This window comes from Camarhynchus parvulus, chromosome 3, assembly GCF_901933205.1.
Source record: "Camarhynchus parvulus chromosome 3, STF_HiC, whole genome shotgun sequence".
Classification (NCBI taxonomy): Eukaryota; Metazoa; Chordata; class Aves; order Passeriformes; family Thraupidae; genus Camarhynchus; species Camarhynchus parvulus.
The window spans coordinates 91,930,927-91,950,220 of NC_044573.1; the positions used below are offsets into that span (position 1 = coordinate 91,930,927).

At 39.6% G+C, this 19,294-nt stretch overlaps 1 pseudogene; it reads right to left on the minus strand.

Moving 5' to 3' along the window:
- Nucleotides 1-11,570: 11,570 nt before the first annotated feature.
- Nucleotides 11,571-14,746, minus strand: LOC115901806 (annotated as a pseudogene).
- Between the last annotated feature and the right edge of the window lie 4,548 nt (nucleotides 14,747-19,294).

The following is a 19,294-nucleotide window of genomic DNA, read 5'->3' on the forward strand; positions in this document are numbered from 1 at the left end:
GAGATTGTGTAGTCCAACCCCCCTGCCATGTGTAGGGACACCTTTCACTAGGCCAGCTTGCTCAGGGCCCCGTCCAACCTGGCCTTGAGCACTTCCAGAGATGGAATATTCTCAACTTCTCTGTTCCAGTGCCTCACCATCCTCACAGTAAAAAATATCTTTGTAATATCCGATCCAAACCTCATCTCAGTTTAAAGCCATTATCATTTGTCCTTATCTTTACAGACCCTTGTAAAAAGTTCCTCTTCAGCTTTCCAAAGGTCCCCTTTAGATACTGGAATGCTGCTGGAAGATCTTCCTGGAGCCTTGTCTTTTCCAGGCTGAGCAATGCCAATTTTCTCAGCCTGTTTTTATGGGAGATGTGTTCTGTCCCTCTGATTATCCCTATGGTTCTTGTCTGGACTTTCTCCAACAGGTCAGTGTCCTTCCCATGCCAGGGATAGCAGAGCTGGATGTGTAATCCAGAATGGAGAACATCGCATCAGTTTGTCCTTTTTTTGGGTTATAGTTGTCTCTCAGGAAACTGAGCACAGAAGAAGGTAATTTTACTTTTAAATAGGATCCTACTACATTAAATAACTCTCCTGTGGATGTATTACTGAGATACGGTAATTGCTACATTTTTAGGGAAAGCCAAATATTGAGATATTTTGCAGCTCCCATTTGACTGTATTGTCCTTGAAAGTGATCACTGAAGTGTGTTAAAAAGGAGTAGCACGTACTGAAAAATAAATACAAATGTTATCTTGCAAAATTGTGCTATGGGATTGCAATAAGTCGGAACTGTTGAAGTCATTGCATGCTACAAAAATGGAGTTCATGTGTCATAAAATATGACTGCTCATTATAAACCATTATTTTTCCTTGTGCTTTACTCATTTTGGTGTTCTGTCATTTAGTGCTGTTTAAATCAGCAACTTTAGTACATTATTTTTGTGCAAATGATGTATAGCATGGATTTGGTTTTGCTGTTTATAAGGAAGGCATCTATTTTTTTTGACAGAAGGAAAAAGGAAAACTACAACCCTTTCTTCATTTATTTTGTAATCCCTGAGCAGTACTGGGAACCGTGGAGTCAATCAGTGCAAATGAGTCAAGCCATATATTTGAAAAGCAATGAGCTCCTGAAGAAATAGTTTTGAAGGAGAGAGCTTTTTATTAACCTTTCTAACACCATCCTGAAAGGTGCTAGGGATTCTCAGTTCTCATCAACTTCAAAGACAGTTTAGTGTTCAATATTTTCTTGCAGAACTGGGGGTACAGAGATGAGGGCCAGATGATAATGTGCTGATAAGATCACAAACACTTGTGAAAGGCAATGCTTTACGTAAAAAAGCATTTTTTTAACAATTTTTAGTATGCCATGGATTGTGCAGTGACAAAAAATGGCATAAGATGGCAGTAAGAGATTGCAGAATACAGTGGTTTGGTGTGACACATTCCAGTGAATCAACCTACTGTCTTGCAATAAGGATGATTGCATAAACAGGTGATAAATGGGGATTTCTGGGCTCCTTCAGGACATTGTTTTCTAACTTTCTTTTTGCATTTCTTTTTCTCCTCAGAGGAAGATCTCCAGTTTATTTGGCATTTATACGCTTTTATCTGAGTGTGGGAAAATGGAATAGTTTTCCACACTGCATTGCCATCTGTGTGGAAGCGCTTGAAATTCACTGCTCATACTTTTTAAATCTGTGCTGCATGAAAATCACTCCAAATTTAGCATTATATTAAATGTGGTGTCATGTGCTGATAGAAACAAAGGAGGGGCGAAACAACCACATCACTAGGCAGCTTTGCAGTGTTGCTAGTGAAGCAATATGGACAAGGGGCTGTTCAGTTTATCCTCTGCTACACTCCAGTGAGGAGGACAGGCTGCTGTGGGCCCAGACTGATGTTGGCATCTGTAGTCAAACCACAGGGAGGTGGAGCTGGTGAGCCCTGCAGGAAGTTTTTTAGGTACTCTCGTGACACCAAGGCTCTAGGGTCTTCCCATCACTTTCCAGTCCAGGGCTGTGACTTGGAGACACAAAACTGCCTTCTCTGGCTAGAGAAATGACTTTCGCATGTATAAATAATTACTGCCTGTGATACCAGTACGAAAACCAGAGAGCTTTATTTCTGGAGACTGATGCCTCTAAGATTTGTCCAATTTAAGAACTGCTAAGATAGAAAATGTATGGATTATTTGCAAAATATGGGTATGTAATTTCTCAGTGCTAATGATTTCATTAGGTCTGCATTTAAGTTTTCAGTAACAGCTTTGCATTCGTATATAAAGCTATGTTCTGCACCCCCGCTGTATACTTCAAGTTTCTCTCAAACAAAAATATTCACATTTTCTGAATCCTTTCCAGTGGTAATGACCGTTGGATTTTTAGCTAGTGCTTTTTGTCCTTAGATCTAAAAGTGAATTATAAATGTACATACCTCTGACCAGAAAGAGCTTTATGTGATCGAAGTAAAATTAACATCAAGCAACAATGAGCAATAAATGTCTTCTACAGTGACTGGCAAGGTATTGCCTAAGCTCTGATTTAGTCAGGAAAGGTAGATGTGGAAGAGATCTTTATGTTTGTCTGAGTTCATTATGACTTTCCCTCAACAAAATTATTCTTTTTCAGCATCTGTTTTAATGTAGTTGCTGGGGAAGTATGTGGTTATGCATGATTTTTATCTGATGGCTAAGCCAAAGGTCAAAGCACAAAACTGACATTTAGAAAGGTGATGTGGATTTGTTGTGCTCCCTGAAGGCCTTGGTCTTTAAGCCAGGAGATGGATTACAGGTATGAATATTTTCATCTTTCACTGTAGTTCACATGTACCCGATTGCTTCCAAGGAAGATTTCACCATTTTAGGAGATAAAAAGCAAAACTCAATTGATTTTCTTCAGCATTCTTTTTTAATAATGATGTTCCTGGGAAGGTCAAGTGGACATTCCATCATATGTCTTTCCAGGACAGTGTTTGATCACATGTGGCGTAGGAGCTTCTCTGCACTATAGGACTGGGTGCACCATTTAAAACCTATGTGTTCATTTAAAGAAAACTAGTAAGAAAAATGATGTACAATGTGCAGTTTAAATCATCCATTTACTCCAAATTTGTGAGAAAGACAGAGTAGCTTTAGAAGTAGTATAGTTCTTTCTTTCCTTTTGTTAATATTTTTGTTAGGCGTTAAAAATCCTCCTTCATTAGAATAATAAATTCATTATAATGAAATTATAGTAATGGTACCTTTTACTGCATTTTTACCCCATTAATTCTATTCAGAAACTGATAAAGATCCCTCAGTTTTGATTCAATTGTATAAAGAACATCAAAGTTTGGGGTACTGAAGTTCACATTTTTGTGTTTAACTCACATGGATTCATAGGAGCCACTTGCATTGGTAAACATACCTGAACTAAAAGTGTGAATTGTTTTCCTTCAATCTGCTTAGAAATTATTTTAAATTGTGAATAGGTTTTCATCACAGAATTGCTGTTATTGTTAATATGGTAGACTTTTGAAAATTCAAGTGCAATGCTGCTTTTTATTCTTATTCTTATCCTTTTGAATCCACAGAATTGGAACCTCTCAGGTAGACTTCCATGGCGTTTTAGGATTTGTTTACCTGTCGTTACCCATTTACGAAGATGTTTCCATATTTCAGGTTTGTATTCTGATAAAAACTGTCTCCCAGTGAGAATTCTGTAAATATATGGAAACCAGAAAGTTATCTGTATGACAACTTTTTATCATATGTGAAAAGAAAATGGATGCTCTCAAGTCAAGATTATTTTTTGGCCATTTTTGTCATAACCAATACAGTGCCATGATTGATAACTTCTGTCTGCTAATGATGTGTTTTCAAGATAGTTTTAGCCTCTGGCTTCTCTTCCCCATAATTTTGAATGATACAAGGTATTTTGAAGCCCAACACAAACTATTTCTGATTTCAGTAAGAAATACTTGCCATTGCTCTTACAGTGGAAAATTTGAGTTTTCATATACTCTCACTGAATGCAGCCTCGTGATGATTGCTTTCTTGTGTGCTGCTGTATGATACTGGAAATAGCTGACTGTGGTGAACTGGTCCTCTTGTCAGGAGAGGGCAAAAATCACTAAATTAATAATGTGATTTCACTCGTTGAACATGTTTTAACAACAACATTTTTATGTGTTACCCAAATCTATTAACTTCTGATGAATTCCAGAATAGAAGGAATTCTAGAATTCAAGTCGAAAGTCCATTTTTCATCAGACTATTGCAGAAAAACTGTTGCAATACAGGTTTCTGTGAGAGTCTTGTACATTTCTTTGGCCTTTCTACTGGCCAGAAGTGAATGACAACCATATGGAGCAATTTTGGTGCAGTTTATCAGGTTATGCATGACAGCACAAGATATGGAGTCAAAAACTGCTAGACCTTCTGGGCTGAAATGGGATAAGCAATATGTTGGCCCTGTCTTAAAGATTCAAGGGAGAACTTTTGCAATGACTGGACTAAACCATTTTGCTGTTCTGTCATAATCTTGATGAGTGCCTTTGCCCTCATATTGATTTTCCCTTAAGGTCTGATCCAAAGATCGTTCACAGCAAAGAGGATCTTCCAGTGGGCTCTGGCTCATGTCACTGAATGAGGTCAGGGCAGGCATCACAAAACTTGGCAAGAAAGGGAACCAGGTCACAAAGACTACAAAGAAAAAAAATCCACAAGTGACATTTCAGATTGGAGTGAAAAATGACACTAAGTCAGAATTCATCTTGACAAAGTCAGACATCAAAAAGTTACCTGTCATATTTTCTTCATAGCCATAGGATAAGAAAGAAATGAACAACTGATTCATTGAACCTGTCTTAGATATCTTGGTTGAGATGAACTGCCTTCTGGAGGCGCCTCTTTCTCTCCTTCAACTATAAAGGAGCCCAGGGGACTAGCTGACATTTAGGGAGCTGACTTTTAGGTGATAAAGTTAGAAAATTCCTGTCAAAGGAATCTGTGGAAGTATCTCTCTTTTGCTCTCTGTCCTTTTCTTCCTCCTACCCATTCAGACAGTATTACAGGTAGGTCTGCTGGCTTGAAAAGGCACCCTCCTGAAACTTTGGTAGGTCTGGAGTCTATGCTTTCCTCTAGAAGAATCTCAGCTAGGAAACAGACATCACATCCTTTGACCTGGAGCAAGTTTTTCTTTCTCTGAAAATCAGGATTTTTCCAGTTCAAGACTAATAATTACAATTGAATAAACTTAGATTACTTAAAGTGAGAATAGAGCTCAAGATTCAACTGCACCTCTGTTTTCTTCCTAAGTAGTATAAAAATCCCCTATTATTTCTTCCATCCCTTCTAACAATATATTAGCATGAATTTAAATAAGGTTTTCCTATATCCCAGATGTTGCTCTAACTACTGCACTAGAGGTAACACATTCTTCTTGAAATCAAAGACTCAATAAGTTGGCTTTGTATTTAATGTGTGTCTACAAATCTGGCCCAACATTTATTCAGGAGAATACACGCAGAAATAATTTTGTTTCTTTCCTTGTATTGTTATATAAAACAGAGTATAGCTGTGTCCTTCACAGAGAAGAAAAGCACTTCAAAACAAAATGCACTTTCTGTTTAATTCTATAGAGGAGGAAAACTGACACCTAATTTCTTCAGACCATTTGTTTACTGGGTTGGGCTGAGTTCACTTTTTTTTACATTTTCAAAGGAGATGGTTTAGAAGTAGCTTGGTTCTTAAAGGTATTTGCATTCAAAAAATATGAGTTGCTCTACAGTGGGGCTTTTAACCTCATACTGCCTTTTTAAGGACCAAAATCTTTGGTAATTGATAGTCAATAACATTTAAGCTTCTAAATTTAATAAAAATGTATTTAGGCTATTAAGGGAGTTAAATTTTAGATTATTTGGAAAATTTAGGTTTGTATATTGAATCACTTTATGATTTTGTACTCAGTTTTGAAAGTTATTTGATTATAAATGCTAATTTTTTAAGTAGACCATAATTCTTCATTCAATTGTTACATTTTGGTTCATTGCAAACAAATATCTTCAGGAAATTATTAGTGCAAATGGAGGCATCTCTTGCAAGACACTCATGCGCTGTTTTGGAAATGATCATCACTTGAGATACAGACTTTGGTTTCTTTACTTTTTTCCCATTTCTTTTTAATCACTGAGAGAGAGCAAAGTGTTTCTTACAGCAAGGCAAGAAAAGAGAAGAAATAACTTCAAATAAAATGGATCTGCTCATGAACTGTGAACATTATGGTGGGACCATAGGTAGTTTGAATTTGACAATTGCTAAAATATATGTGGATCCAGATTCTCCAGAATCAGATATGTAACTTAAAGTCACTGTTTTTGTAGCAAGTGGGGTTGGATCCTACTTATGCTATCTATTAAGCAAATGTCAGCTCTGGAACAAATAGAAATATTACACTTTATTTTAGTTACATGTTCATTGTTTGATTCTGAACCTATGAATACATCAAAAAAAAGGTACGACATTTAGTATGACTGAGAAGACATGCTTCTTCCTGAAGTTAATATGAGGTGTCTTCAAAATGTGAAAGCAAAAGATATAAAATTATAAAACAGTCTGCTCTGTATTTTAAAATATTTTAGAATATTGTTATAATTAATTAAAATGCTTATAAGTAAAAACATTTGCCAAACATAAAATTAAGCTAGTTTATTCTCAGGGCAATTCTTTTTTGGGTTAGCTAGGATATTAAGCACTTCTGGGAATGCTTCAGTGTTAAAATATATGAAGGTAAGTTTTTCCTTATCTGTTTCATTGTCCTAAGAAATGCCTAGATCAGAAATATTTTGATTTGTGCTCATCAAAAGAGTCTTTTAATATCCTTTCTGAATCCCTGCATTAATTCCTCCAAAGCTTCAGGATTAGCTTGACTAATAAACTCAGTTCTGAATAAACTTAACATTGTTCTTCATTGCTTATAAACCTATCTATTGACAACAACGAATCAGCCAAAAGCAAGAATGCCAGAGGAAAATTAAAATCCTTTCTCATATTTTATCAAGAAGAAACAATATTTTGCTTTCTCTCTGAAGTTGGTTTTGAGGCTAAGTCTTGAAAAAGTGCTAACAATTCTCCCCAGTGAGCACACTCTTCCCTGTAATCCATGCAGTTTCTGAAACTGAGAAATACAGAGCAAAGAAGAACATAATTAACAAATTGCATGCACATTTTCCTCCTTGAGTTTGAACTGCAAGCTAGAAATATCTTTATGTAAAACAGTTATAGCCATTCCTGTGTTGATTTGCCATGGTTTACCTCTGCTAAAGCTGCAGCGTGTAGTTCATGCTGTGTTCAATGAGAAAACTCAAAGAGTTTGCAGACTGTGGTTGTCTCTCGCTTGATGGATTTGGACCACAAATACAAACATTTGATTCAAACATAAGCCTGGCACATATCTCCTGCACAGAGAAAAATGTGGTTGAATAGTTTGTTAATAATGTGAACACACAAAGTAAAACTGATTCCAGATGGCTTTGTAAACTCCAGTAACTCAGTGAATGTTAGATAAATTTTTCTGTTCATTAGTCTCAGTAGATGAACGAAGCTATTAAACAGGAATACAAAAATATATAATATTGATTATATAAATTATTGATAAAATTATTGAATATAATTTTGATCTGTTCAGAATTTTAGTCTCTCATGCTGAGCTCTTATTTTAATGCAAGTGCAATGTTCTGGTGTGGGGGATAGAGGACTGACTGCTAGCTTGGTTTTGGATTTCATACTAATAGAAACAACCCTGGTTCATAAGAGATAACAATTGGGAGGTAAAAGACACAAAACAAGGTATCTGAATATTAAAGTTGTAAACTCCATGAACCACAACTTTTTTTGATGATTACAAAAGCTGGGAGTGAGTATGATGGATATAATTTGCATGAGCAAACATCATCACCCAAGTATTGAAAGGGGCTTCATGTGCTTTTGTGTCCTTAGTCACATGCTTGACATAATTCCAGCAGTAGCTTCCTAGCTGGAAGGTTTTGGCATAAATGACTGCTTCACTTCCTGAAGGTGAAAGGATCTGTGTTCCCTTCTACGTTCCCTTCTAGAAGCACATTCAGGCCTTTGAAATGCAGTTTTCATCTTTTGAATGCATAATAGGAAAAGTGTCCCTTGGGGATGGATGTATATATTTTACCTTTAGATGGTGGGTTGAGGAGTGCTCCTCTGTGGGCTGTTCTTGATGCTCATGTATCTGCTGAATTTCAGCCATTCCTTTGCTGTGCCCTGGGTTATATCAAGTTTGCAGGAGCAAGAGAAGGTTCAAGCAAGGAGAGCTTGGTAAGGGACTGTCATTTACATCAAGCTGGGTGATTCTGTCCTTGCTCATCCAAGGCATACCTCCAGGAAGATTTCCCCCAGTGTGTACATTTTTTTAGGATCTCTTCTTTTCTGCTGTTGGGTAGGACAGTTTGTGGTGGGCTGACAGCTTGGTCTGGGATGACATTGTTTTCTCTTTCCTTATGACTGTACTTCCCACAACATTTAGGGTCTGTCCACAGGGCACAAAGCCATCTTGTGCCAGATAGCCCAGGTGAAGGGCTGCAGTTTCCTGGGCAGAATAGCTGGGATGATGTGGGAGCCATTCTTGCTGAGGAGCAGAATATCTAGGCTATGGTAAAGCTAATATGATCTTACTGTTCCCAGTGACCAAGCCAGGTTGATAATTTGGGTAACATACCCATCTTAATTTGTATGCTTATTCTTTTGCATTTTAGAATGGTTGAAGGAAATTCCTGCTTAAAAATCTGAGCATCAGTAAGTTGTCCACACAATAATGCATTTAAATAAGTATTCTGTCTTAAGTATGAAAGTCAATCCATTGAAAGCCTGGTTGCTATGACTTCTTTCATGGATTTTGCATTTACTGTCTGTAAAACACAGTACCTATCTGTGATCTCCACACAAGGTGTCTCCAGACACCCAGGGAAGTGATATTCAGCAGTTCATGAACAGGCTGGGCACCCAAATCCTGTATCATGTTTTACAATGAACCCAGTGTTAAGTAGCTGTCCTGGAAATATAATTTTTAAGCTCATGCTATGTACTTAATTTTGTTCTGAATTTAATATGGGCCCTTGGGTATGTAAGATAGGTATTAGCAGTAGACAGCCCACAGGGATACATTGAAACAGCCTGTGGAAACTGAATTGTCTACCTCCCCACCCTCTTGATGCTGGGGTAGGAGTGGGTTTTGCATCCTAGAACAATTTCATGAGCTCAGGAGATGAGCTGTCGGATAAGAAACATAGGTGCTTATTGGGGAAGAATAGAGGTGCTTTTCCTTTTTGTCAAAATTCAGCTCTCAGCCAGGCAAAATGGAAAGCACCCTTCTGCTGAGCCAGTAACCACTCTAAGCAAATGCTTTCTGCAGTTGTCCCATTGCAGACAGACCACTGGATATCCAGGAGTGTAAGCTTCCAGGGACACAGTGGGAAAAGGGACCTGACACAGTTGAGTAATGGTAAGAACCACACTTTGGCAGAAAGGTGGCATTTCTATCACTACTCATGCATTTTATCTAACTGTGTTCTAGTTATATGTTTATAAATATTGTTGGAATAAAAATTATTACTTAGGACTATTGGACTCTTGACTCTGTTCTGGTTTAACCCCAGGCATCAACCACACACGTGCTCTCTCACTCCCTGTCGTGGGTTTCCAGGAAGCAGGTTTTCTGGGAATGGAGTGGCCAGAGGCCAATAGGTGTTCAGATTTTAAATTGACACCAGGCTTGGCCACTGAGGGTGGATGCGCCTCTGAGAACACAGGGGTTAGAAGCAGAGCACTCCCTTGGGCTCGCTCTTTGATTTCCGGCCAGCAAAGAGGCAAGGCCTCCCCTGCCCGGCTTCGAGCTGGGCGGGGGAAACCTGCGGCCCGGCAGAGGTAGGCCTGACCCCTCAGGATGGAAGGGTGGTGGGGGCACCAGGAGGTGTTGGGCAGCCCCCCCCAGGAGAGACAGAGGGAGAGAGGCCCCGAGAAGATTTGGGCAGCCCCCCCCACCCCCGGCCAGAAGACGAGAGAGGGAAAGCTGGTACAGGCCTGTGGCCTTGAAGTGATATCGGCCTGTGAAGAAGGAGGGGGAAGGCGGAAGTGCAGCAAGGAAGGAGCCTGGCTGAGTGCAGAAGTTTGTTAACCCCTTTCTGGACAATGGAGACCTCACAGAGCATTTGGACCTTTCCCGGAGGGGAGATGGAGTGGATGATAAAGAAGAAATGAGCAAATGAATGACAGTTGGAGCAGTGAGTGAGGCTGGGAGAGTAAAGAAGAGGCCGGAAAGAGATGATGGAGTAGCTGGTTGCTGGACTCTTTTTGGTACAGCCATGGACAGAACCATGCTTCCTCGCGACACAGAGGCTGCATGCAGGGGGGAGGCGATGGCTCAGAACTGAGAGGGTTCAGTTTTGGAGACCCCCCGGCCCCAGGGGGTAGATAAGTATGGGGGGGACAAGAGGTCCCGAGAGTGATGAGGAAACTGTGCTTTTTTTCTCGGAACTGGTCAAAGCACCCTTAAAAGGATAACCCTTGAAGCAGCTCTGTTCCTTGTGCAGTGGTGAGAGCGCTGGGCATGCAAGGAAGAGGTCACCATGGCCCCAAGAAGGACTCCTCTCCTCTTGATGGACTGGAATTGAGTATTTACAGGGTGATGGATGGAGACTTGAAATTTGGAAGATGTATTGGAAATGTGGTGGGGGGAGGAGGAAATGCTTTTTGTGGAGTTTTCATTTTCCAGGTGTGTGTGTGTGCGTGTGTGTGTGTGTGGTTTTTTTTCCTTTTGTAGTTTAGTTAATAAACTTTTTTTTCTAAGGTAGAGGCCTGCTTTGCTTATTTCCTGGTCACATCTCACAGCAAACACCAGGGAATTATATTTTCATGGGGCACTGGCATTGTGCCAGTGTCAAACCATGACACTCCCCCATGCAGTCTTGGTGTGATGGGGAGGAGAATGAGAAAAACAGGTAAAACCCATGGGTTGAGATAAGAACAGTTTAAGACTTCAAATACAGTAAAATATAATAATACTCCTAATAATAAACATGATAATAATAGCAATAATAAGAACAGAATTTTATTGAAAAGGAGAAAGAGATATAAATAAAACCTAAGAGAAATAAGTTATGCCCAACACAATTGCTCTCCACCCACTGGCTGCTGCCCACTCTATTCCCAAGCAGTGACCTCCCCCTCCTGGCCAATTCTCCCCAGTTTAGATACTGGGCGTGACATTCTATGGTATGGAATGTCCCTGTGGACAGTTCAGGTCAGCTGTCCTGGCCTTCTGCCTCCTGGCTTCTTGTGCTCCTCCTCATTGACTGAGCATGGGAAACTGAAAAGACACAATCACAGAATGGTTTGGGGTGAAAGGGACCTTAAGGATCATCTTGTTCCAGGGGCACCTTCCACTAGACCAGGTTGCTCAAAGCCTCATTAAATCTGGCCTTGATAAGATTTTTTTTTTAAACCTGAGAGGTTATTACTGCAGAAGACTTGAAGATGAAAGAAAGATGAACTGAAGTGGAAACATTTTGTTTCATTGCTCAACCACAAAAGTGTGTAGTTGAGCAATCAGAGAAAATAGCGTGTTTGAAAATAAACTTAGAAAGTCCTAAACATTTAAAATTTCTACTAGTGGTGGCTTAAGAGGAATTTTTCCCATTACAATCTTTTTTGTTTCAAATTGTTTCAATTCTTCAGCTGCTCTTTGGTGTAAATAACTTTTTTCATGTATTCTGCTTTGTGAGGGCAGAAGCTGCTGATGGGATGTTATGTCCAGAGACACTGGCAGTCTATCCAAATAAAATACTGCTGGACTGTGAGGCAGAAGTTGCTCCTGCTGCATTAAATGTTCCAAAGATTGTAAGCAAAATGGTGCTTGAAGAGTTCACAGCAGAAAAATTCCTAGGCAAGGATGTAGCCTCAAAAGTAGGAGGATTACAAGCAGCAGAAATGCTCTCAAAACCATCAGAATTTCCAGATGATGATGCACTGGCAAGAATGGAAATCATTGTAAAGAAGAAGTTGGTAGCCTGTTACTACTGCTATCCATGGGAAAGCTTGGCAGCCCAAAGCTTGATGTTTGCAGTCCTCCAGATCCAGAGGAAGGCAAGAGTTGAATGATTGTGTTCTTTAATTCAGATGGCATAGCTGCTTTTGTCAATGCATTTAAAGCTTTCCACTGAGGCAGCTGATTTTTCCATTGTCCATTCTGCTGGACAGAATTTATATAGAGTTCTGAATGTTTGCTCTGCAGTCATAATGCTCCAGATGGAACTGTTCTGGCAAGAAAACTGAGAAGCCTGAGACATTCAGCTTTTCTTTCATTGGTGAGTAAGATGAAACTATCCATTGTGCTGAAGATTCCCAATTTTCCATCTCTTTCATTACATAGTCAAAAAGTCTCTTCATCTTTATAGCCATCAGTAATATTTTGACTGTTTGTAAATGCAGTAAATGTGTTCTGCAAAAAGTCCTTGACCTAGGGTAAGAACTACTTAGCAACAACCAAAACATCTGTGTGTTATCAATATTATTCTCGTACTAAATCCCAAACCACAGCACTGAATAAGCTACCAAGAAAATGAACTCTATCAAAGCCAAAAGCAGGACTTTCTCAGAGGAGTGTTACTTTACCCAAGTTCCCTGGGATTTATGTCACAGTGTCATCAATCCTGACATAAAAATAAAGAGCAATGATTCAATTGGGGATAAGGCTTAACTATTTTAATGTAAATTACTTTGGCGTTAACTGTTGAGTTAGAAAGTGATCTAAGGCTCTTAATTGTTGAATAGAGAGACAAATGACTCAGCCCATCCTGAAATGGGAGATGCTGATGAATCACTGAGCAGAAGGATACCTACATCTATATGTAAAAATGCTCCTTTGAGTATGGAGGAAACAGGGAAGACTTGCTTGCCAAAATTGTTGAGCTTGAGGACAGATGAAGTGATGGGAGACCAATTGCATCCTAGGTTTGCTATAAATCAGGGTCTGGATTCCCTCTGAATCACACCAAGAGCGCCTTAATGGGATTGATTTTAAAGAGCAGATGGGATGTCAAAGGAGGAGTCCAGTTCTGTGAGCATAAAACTGCCCAGTCTTCCTCCTGCATATGTGAAGATTAAATGATTGCCCATGTATGGAGGAGTTGCACACCACTATAGCCTGAACAACATGGGAAGCAATTCTGGTGTGTACAAAGAAGCTGCAACTGAAAGCCCAGGCAGCTTTCAGAGGTCTGGAGAGCCTTTTGAAATGTTAGCACTTCATGTAAATTCAGTATATATATTTGAAGTGAAGAAAGCCATTATGGTTATGTTTTATTCATATTTATCTTCTGCAGAAAGATAGCAGTTTTAGGAAATGAGCCATGCTGTGACCCCAGGTGAAAATCCTCTGTAGATATGTCTCGTACAGGCAAGGACAGAGCAAGTCATCTGGTGGAACACTGCATATGTGCCTTGCTTGGTGGAAAATTGCAAGTTTAATTGGGTTTTCCTCCTGCTGTTTTTTTAATAGTACTGAGTCTGTAACTATGCAGGGAACATTCTATATGAAAAATGTCAAAAAAAAAAATTAAGGTAAGCGGCATCCTAGTGCACTGTTTAGTGCTTAGGGCATAAATGGCAAATCTCAAAAGACTATGACAACAATAGAATAATGTGTAAAAAAACAAAGCAAAAATTACCATACCATATAGCTTAGTTGTATGCAAACCAGGCAGCATGAAATGTCAGTATCCTAACATTTTTAAAGAAAGAAAACATAGAGCTAACAAACAATGTTAAACTTTCTGGTCCCAGTGGTGACAGAAATCCTTTCAGTTCACATGTGGTGCCAGCAGCAATGTAGATTTCTGTATATTCTACTTGTAGTGTGTCAGTGCAAACCTCAGGGGTTCTCCAGGAGACACAACGCAGTGAAGTGAGCATTGGTCTGGGTCCACCAGCAGATTTGGGTGCTGGAAAACCGTGTCTCTGTGTATAGTCCAGCTTTTAGGTTCCTACTGCCATACAGGAATCAACAGCCTGTCCTTTCTGCCCCTTCAAGGACTCATGTCTCATAAGGAATTCACAGTCAGCACTTGGAGGGGAAAGTTGTTCTCAAATCACTTTGAGGGGCTATGGGGAATAAGCTTCCATCTCACATCCTGTCACAATCCACTAGTACAAGCGGGGGTCATGATGGTTCCTTTACTGATCTCCGAGGCAAAAAAAAAACACAGAAGGAGATTTCAGTATTAACCAAAACAAAATGCACCTTTTATTAAGTGTCCACAGCAAATGCGATAGAAGGATTAGAAAGGAGATAAAGGATAGAGAGAGAGAGAGAGAGAAGGAGGAGGGGGGAATATAGCTACCAACAGAGAGACAAGATCCTCATGGTCCAGCCAATAGATCCATCTTGCCACACTGGGGAGAATCTCAAAGTCTCTGGTTAACTCGGGGGTCTTTTATAGTCCTCCACTGGGAGGGGAACAGGTACAGGACAGTGGAGACTAAGTCTAATGAAAACAAGTACACATAGTCTAGTTGTGAAACAGGACAAACCAGTCTCAGCAGTGAGCAGGAACCATTGTTTCAGGACTGGTTTCTATAGGGCCTTCAATCTCCATCCTTGACAGCAGTCATGAGGCAGATGAGGGATTTTACATGAGGGATCACCAAAGTTACCTCAGAAAAGGAGTCTTTCTCTAAAGCTGGTCGCATCTGGCCAAGAGGTGAGGAAATCATGGGCTGTTGTGAGGAGCGGGGATCATGAAGCAGGTGTAAGACTGTGGTGACACAGCAAGCACACCTGCAAACAATCACTTGATGAACATCCACCTCAACCAGGCCAGAACTCTAGTCAGGGTCTTCAGGATCTTAGTCCCTGTCCTTGTGACGGTCGTGAGGCAAATGAAGGAAACTTTGGACAGTCTCTTACACATCCTCATCCTTGTCTGGACTCAAAGCCATCCTACCTGTGCCTCCTGAAAAGTTCTTCCTTCCAAACACACTGAAGTAAGTAGATTGTCCCAGAAATTTTCTTTAGAAGTGCAGCAGTAGTCATCTATAAGACAAAACCAGAGGAAGTATCAATGACTTCCTTACAGGTAATCTATATAATGTAATTCTGGGTGGGCAGAATACTCTATATGGGATACAATTCCGTTCCTTTCTCCCCCTGAAAGAATTCCAGTTGCCTGCCACCAACCAAAGTGAATGTCCCAGCCAGCAAGATATAGATGCTTTGGCAGATGTTAAAGGAAACAGAAGGGAGAGGAATAGAAGGAAGAGGGCTGCTAGTTACATTTTTCAAGTGTTACCTAAAATTGAGTGGGAGTGACTTAATTTTTAAGATGTTTCTGTAGGATAAGGGTCCAAGGAAAGAGCAAAACAGCTTGTCCAGCCTGGGGCCAGCCAGCCAGGAGTCACACTTTTGCATGAAAGGCAAAGTTCTTTCACACTGTAGCTTCATGAAAACTTCAGAAAACTTATCCACTTTCTCACAGTTAAAAGACTGTAAGACTTAAACAGCTTCTTTTACAGTCATTCCATTTTTCTGGCACACCTTACTTGGAGATACATGCTGCATCGGTCTCTTCCACGTCCTTTCTCCCTGTTTTTTCAGTGTCGCTGCTAAAGCTTTTAGCTGTTGTTCCATTCACAGTGCTGTCTTTGATGTCTGTTTATTCCTGGTACCATGCAGTGTCACATAATCAGATGCAATAGCCTCACTGAACAAATCCTTCCTCCCAAGCAGAAAATATTTCATGCTGTTGGACCTAGATAAAAGTATACTGTTTTGCAGGACCCATATTTCCAGTGTCATTTTTGGGCAGCTAATCCCATAAGGCAAGTTCTAGGAGTCACAGAAATAGTCCCAGATAATGAACTTTTTTTTCTGACACACCAGTACTCTTTTATTAAAAAAAAAAAATTTGCAAGTCCAATGTGAAAATAAAGAGGTCCTAGAGACAAAAGTAGAATTCACAACAGTTGTTTTAATTTTTTTTTACTTTATACTTTTGTCTTTAAATTTTTTATGAACTACTACAAAAAAATTCTTATTTAATGTTTAAATAGCTGCTATGGGTCTTTTGATAACTTCATGCCTTTGACTTATCCACAGATCAGAGCTTAGTGGTATGACAGGTGTCATGAGCAACCATAACTGTGTGTTTTGCTCCAGAGAGTTGTTAACTAATGACAAAGAAATAACAGCACGATTTCAGCACATATTCTGCACAAACTTAAGAATGTATTTTGTGAGTTAGCTGCAAAGAGTTTATTATGCTTGGGAAGCTCTATCATTTAAAATGTTCTCTGCAGTGGGTACAAACCTGCAGGAGAAATGGATATATGGATATGATACAAATTTTGTGTATAAAATTCACTTCTGTGTAGAAGCCTAATGAGAAGCCAAAATACCCCTTCTTTTCTGATGTTACAGAGAACTTGAACTTTGTGTTTACTGTGTGCTTGCAATTTTAAATTTAGTTAAATTAATATACCTACTGCATGCTATATCACAGGAATGTTAAAATGCTGGAATTTTCTTCTGCTGATGAAGAAGGATCACTGTCTGAATGTATGCTTATACCCATATAGTTCAGACATTTGACTTAATTTTTTCATAGACATCATTGATTAAATTTGGAATTTTACTTCCTTCTCTACCTTGAGCTGTTCTCAGATGGTGATGGCTGCATTTGGCAGAGGCTGACAGTGTATGTGTTTTATTTCAAATATGGCCAAATACAACCATAATTTGGTTTAAAGGGGAACTGTCACAAATATTTGTTTGACCTGCTATTTCTTTATACAGGACTCCACAAAACAAGCTGCTAATTAATGGATTTCATTTTTCGTACTGCATTGCTTTCCTGTATATTTTTGTCCACTTATGTATCAGCTAGAATCTCTGTAAGGCAGGGACCAGTAAGGTTTTTAGGCTGTGCACATCTTGAGATTTTTATCTGTGACTTTATTTTTGTAGCACTCAAAATAATAAGCATACTTTATAGTACTTGCCTGTTTTGCAATGTTGAGTTATTCCATCAGATCTCAATGTGAAAGTTGCTTCAAAAGGAAGCTGCTGGTTATGAATACAGAAAGTTGTCAACTTGTGAAGTGGTTTGACTCCTGAAGAGAACATTCCTGTTTAAAAAATACTTGCATCCTTTTGTAGTATTTTTTGATCTTACATTGAAGATTTTAAATTGGCTTTTGAACCCACGTTTGGCATTTATAGAGCTGAATTAATTGTAAGCTTTAGTTTTTCTTTTTCTTGAAAGATTATTCAGTTCCATTTTCTCCTTACAAAAATGCCATCAGGGGCTCCCATGAGCCCACAAGAGAAAATGAAAGCTTTCAGTTAATAAAATGCATTTACCTGTGTGTGTAAGCTGTGACTGACTGAGCTTCCCCCAGCACTGCTGTTATTATATGCCATACATCTCCCACAGATATACAAGACTCGAGGTCAGTGGGGAACAAAAGTTTTTGTAGAAATGCTGGTATGCAAGAGTCCTTCATCTTCTGAAGCTCTTGTGCCTGAAGTGTGAAATGACCATGAGAAAATTTGCTAAAATAACTGCTGTTTGCCTGTACTGCTGCTTCTCCCAGAATGAGACTTGCAGCTGTGAAGGGTTTCTGTGAACAGATGCAAAATGGTTGTGGTTCAGCCCACAGAGATTTTATAGCAGAGGGAAGTAGAGAGAAGAAGGGAAGAGAATCATAGAATGGCTTGGTTTGGAATGGGCCTTGAAAACCACCTTGTTCCAACTCCCCTGCCATGGGCAGGGACACCTTTCTCTAGACCAGGTTTCTCAGAGTCCCATCCAACCTGGCCTTGAGTATTTCCAAGGATGAGACATCCACATCTTCTCCGGGCCACCTGTTCCAGTGCCTCACCACCCTCCCCATGAAGAATTTCTTCCTAACATCCAATTTTAACCTGCCCTCTTTCAGTTTAAACCCATTCCCCATTGCCCTATCACTACAGGCCCTACTCAAATGTCTTTCTTACAAGCCCCTTATGTAATGAAAGGTTTCTCTGGAAGCCTTCTCTTGCCCCCACTGAACAACCCCAATTCTGCTAGACTTTCCTCATAGGAGAGATTCTCCGTTGCTGACTTGTGCTTTAGCAATGACCAGGCAAAATGAGGTTTTCTGTGGAAGTATCACTTTGTCTTAGAAATGATGACTATCTGCTTATATACTTACATCCTTTCTAATTCCTCAAACCTCTTTCAGACTTGATGCATCTCAACTCTTTATGTTCTCCAAAGACTCCCACACAATCATCTCCTGATTAGTAATAACTTAAATGTACTAAATAGTACTGGCCCTCTGCAGCTAGCTTTAAATTCTTACCATTTATGTGCCTAAATTCTCTACCTTTTCATCCTTTAGTCAGTTTCAAATCCCACTACAGAGGTTTGACATTTAACCCAGGACTAATTTGTTTGCCTAGCAGTCTTAAAAAGAACATAATGACAATCCAAATAAATTATATTGTACCAACTTGCTTTATCTATTACTAGTATGTTAGTAGAGCCATAACTTTCTCCTGCAGAATTGCTTTGTCTCTGTTGCCTTTCCTCTCAAACACACAAATAGTGGAAGCCACACCTTCAGAATCACTGAACTAATTTCTTTCAAGCTGTGCTAATTTGCATCCATTGAGGACTTGACCAGAAACACACAAGTCTAAGAACCTGATCAAGCAATCCCTTCTCATGCAATTAGTCCTTGATTGTGTGAGTAACCCCATTTAGGTTAGTAGTGAGATAAAATCATATATTTTGACAGCTACAGCTATTTTTGTGCTGAGGTGAGTCACAAAAAGTGCCCACATCTGCAGGAGTATTAGGTGAGACATCTCAGTGCTTCTCCCCCAGTGCTGGTAGGTCTGTGAAATCCCAGAATTTTCCAAGCTTAGTTGTTGTCTGCTCATGTCACTGAGGGATGAGATACTGAGAATGGAGGCCCTTCTCCCCATCTTTGGCCTTTCTCTGAAGGCTTAGCTCAGCCAGTGTTGCTCATTAAGGAAATGGGATTCCCCATCCCACATACCAGCTGCTGGATGGCAGAGCTACCCTCTCAGTGCCTGGGGTATGTCTCTGACCCACCTCAAGGGAAGTGAGCACTTAAACTTGTGTTCCTGTGATGCTAAAGTATGTGCATGCCTGTTGTATTAGAGGCATTTGCAACAATACTCATATATATACAGTAATATATTATACAACTATACTTCTGCATTACAGTAAT